The sequence below is a fragment of the Octodon degus genome, unplaced genomic scaffold (assembly GCF_000260255.1).
Source record: "Octodon degus isolate 3935 unplaced genomic scaffold, OctDeg1.0 scaffold00085, whole genome shotgun sequence".
Taxonomy (NCBI): Eukaryota; Metazoa; Chordata; class Mammalia; order Rodentia; family Octodontidae; genus Octodon; species Octodon degus.
This window is the reverse complement of record NW_004524661.1, coordinates 2,947,863-2,951,738: the sequence shown is the minus strand read 5'-3', so window position 1 is coordinate 2,951,738 and position 3,876 is coordinate 2,947,863. Positions and strand designations below refer to the sequence as shown.

General features: G+C 46.1%; 1 pseudogene; it reads left to right on the top strand.

Annotated features, from left to right (window-relative positions):
- The first annotated feature begins 1,177 nt into the window (after positions 1-1,177).
- Positions 1,178-3,168, top strand: LOC101574802 (annotated as a pseudogene).
- Positions 3,169-3,876: the final 708 nt, after the last annotated feature.

Genomic DNA, 3,876 nt, shown 5'->3' with positions numbered 1-3,876 from the left:
TCAGATTCCTTCTGCAAGAAGATTCAGCCCCTCAACCTTGGACGAAATAGATCTCTTTATAATTGACCTGGTCTGTGGTACATCTCATTAGCAACAGAGAATGAACTAGCACCCTCCCCAGCCTGGCTGTCCACATGCTCTGGGGGCTGGCAGGGGGCACATAGAGCAGTGCAATTGCTCAGACTGTACAACTGAGCCTCAGCAGCAAATCAGGCTGAAGGACATCTACCTGCATGACTGGCGACGCTGCTGTCCCTTGGTTGGTGCTGAAGTGGGAGCTGCTACCTGAGTGAACTTTGTGTGCCTGTTGTGGATGACCCTTTCAAGTGACAGTTGTGTGGGTTCAGGGGTTTCCATATCAAGAGGGCTGGTTATGGATGGGCAGGACAACCGCAGCTCTGACCCTGCACCCCTCTGGGCCAATGCCTGTACCCCTCAGCCTGGGAGCTGAAGCTTTCTTTCTTTTCTTTTTTTTTGGCTCTGAATGCCTTCAGGGCACTTTTGGCTGGCTGGAGTGTTGTGGGGATCGAACTACAGCAACCCGAGGCTGCCAGCATTGTGGAAGCAGCCACTTAAAGAACTGAGCTAGGGCCAGGCCCCCAAGCTGAAGCTTTCTTGCCCCTCTCATCAGGACATACTGGAGGGCTGGAGAGTTATTATTGCCCTCAACTCCTGATGGGCAGCAAGCTGGGGGTTAATACTCAGCTGCCTGCCCCCACTGTCCCAGAAGCCTCCCTCCACAGGGTGAAGTTCCAGCCACTGCAGTGGTAACACCGTGGAGTCCACCTCAGATTAGCTGCTTTGTTTTCCTATCACCTCCTCCACTTCTGCCACTGACTCTCTGGATCACTGCCAAGTAAACTAAAGATACCAAGTCCTCATCCCAGAGTTGGCTCCTCAGGGGAGTCTGAACAGAACAAGAACCACATCAAGAGGTCACTATCGCCACAGCAAGTTTCAGTGGTTTGACTAATAATTCTTGGGCCATGAGCTCCATGGACTGCGGTGTCAGAACAGCGCATGCCTGATCTCTGTTGACCCATGCATAACCACGTTGGGAAAGCTGAATGCAAGGATGAGTGGTGTTTTCCCATCACGGTGGATGGCTCAGTCTTGGCATTTTTAGTGACCAGTTGGCATCTATTACTCAGTTCCATCCTTTGTGAAGAGCGGTTTCATGACAGTGGAACGGGACTGCTCACTTGGGTTGCATTCTTATGAGAAGCTGCTGACCCTGAAGGTACTCCTGCGGCCTTGACATTCCTTGTTTGTTTTTTGCTGTGCTGGACCCAGGGCCTCATGCATGTGAAGCAAGTGCTCTACCACTGAGCTATGTCCTTGGTCTTTAACAATTTTTGAACAAAGGATTCTACGTTTTCATTTTGCAGTGACTCTATGATTTATGTAGCTGGCCCTGCCTACATAATTTAGATGATTCTGATTTTGCACATTTTTCATCAGCCTGGTTTCTCTTCTCTATAAATACAAAGAACAGTGACAATAGTCAAGAAAGGGAATATTATCTACTTGGCCAAGATAAAACTTTTTTACAATATGCTATATTGTCAAGAGAAAGGAAAGCAGGCATCGTATACATAGGATAGGATAGTTAATGCTTTAGCCATTGGTAGTACGACTCCACAATACCTCTTTTAACTTAAAACATCAGCTCTATTTAGCCGAATGATATCACAAAAGGGTTTTTAATCAAATAGGTACGCTTCTTTTTTTGTTCAAAGAGGGATGGACAAGGTAACGTACTGTGAGATCATTTTAAAATCTGAGCTCTGGAAGGCTGAGACAGGAGGGTTTCAAGTTTGAGCTTGGAGGACAACAGATGTTTTCGTGCAGCACTCACTTCATCTGTGGCTCCACTTTCCATGGCTTTAGTTACTTAAGGTCAGCCACAATCTAAAAATAATAAATGGAAAATTCCAGGAATCAACAATTCATAACGTTTATATTGTGCCTGCTTCTCAGGGGCATGATTAAATGTGGTGCCACCCTTCTGTATCCCACCCGAGTCCGAAGGATCCCTTTTTCATTGTGCCCATACGTTACATGCCACCCTCCTATTTGGTCATTCATTATCAGATCCGCAGAGGTGGTATCGCAGTACGTTCAAGTGACCCTTATTTTATGTAACAGTGGCCCCAAAATACTGGAATGTTGACACAAGGAAACACCAGGACCTGGACCATGGAAGGACACATTAACAGGTTCCAAATGAGAACACTGAAAGACTGTTGGGTAGAAACACAGTAGAAGTGTAGCGTTTGGTGCTATTTAGAACCCAGGGTCTCACACAACCCCCAGGTGTCCTGGAGAATGAGTCCCTGATGCATAAGGGGAAACGCCCTACTTATACTCATTTTGGTATTTGAATTGTCTCTATTTTCTTTTTTTTCTATGTATATTTTTAAAATCCAGAACATGCACTGCAGAGTAGTGCCGCTGGGACTGCTGGCAGGGGCGGGTGGCCGTAGCTGCTGAGCCTCTGGAGCCCTGAGCCCTCTGAGTCGAAGAGCAGAGCACGTGGGCTGGTCAGCACGTCGCATTGCGGGCAGTACGGAGAAGCCAGGGTGTACGTTGGTAACCTGGGAACGGGTGCTGGCAAAGCAGTTAGGAAGGGCTTTCAGTTATTATGGTCCCTTAAGAACTATATGAATCGCAAGAAATCCCCCAGGATTTGCCTTTGTGGAATTTGAAGATCCTAGAGATGCTGAAGATGCTGTACGAGGACTGGATGGAAAAGTGATTTGTGGTTCCCGAGTGAGGGTTGAATTATCAACGGGTATGCCTTGGAGATCTCGCTTTGATAGACCACCTGCCCGTCGTCCCTTTTATCCCAATGATAGATGCTATGAGTGTGGCGAAAAGGGACATTGTGCTTATGATTCTCATCACTACAGCAGGAGAAGAAGCAGGTCACGGTCTAGGTCACATTCTCGAGGAAGGCGGCATTCTCGCTCCCGCAGCAGGAGCAGAGGGCGGAGGTCAAGATCGGCCTCCCTCAGAAGATCGAGATCTGGCTCCATAAAAGGATCGAGGTATTTCCAGTCCCGGGCCAGGTCAAAATCAAGATCCAGGTCTCCTTCACAACCAAGAAGCAGTCGCTCCCCTTCAGGAAGTCCAGGCAGAGGTGCAAGTCCTGAAGGAATGGACTGAAATTTTCAAGTTCATCCTTTAAGGAAAAGTTATTTTATTTATATTATTATAAGGGATTTGTGATGTCTGTAAAGTGTAACTTAGAAAGGATATTTCAACCATCTAATCAAAATGGATCTGGATTACTACTCTGTAAATTCATGGCAGTAAATAATATAATTTTTTTTTGGCAGAACCGGGGATTGAACTCAGGTTCTTGCACTTGCTAGGCAAGCGCTTATTCTACTGAGCCATCTCCCCAGCCCCCAAAATAATATAAATTTTTGTTGAATTTATTAACATCTTATGGTCTTACAATGTGGGGTTTTATTTGGCACATTTAAAAAAGAAGTTTCTAATAAAAAATTAAAATGTACTGCAGTAGTACAAACACAAAAAAGCCAAGCAGGCAGGCTAATAGCAAGCCAAGCCAGTCAGTCAGGTGTCCCTTCTGCTGGGACTTCAAGTTTCTGGTCTGCAGTGAGAGACTGCAGAGCCATTGGAGCTGATCTCCAGGTCGCTATGCTGTCAAACTCACACTCCCCGCACTGCCACCCCACCACAGTTGTGCCTGGGACCTTCTAGGAGACAGTGTTACTGAATTCAGAGCACACAAAAAACCCAAAACAAAACAAAAAACAATTCTTTATTGCTCTTAATGAATTTGTGCATTTTCAATGTTTTGAAAATAAAAATATAGAATTCCTGTGTCACCACCACCCCTGCCAC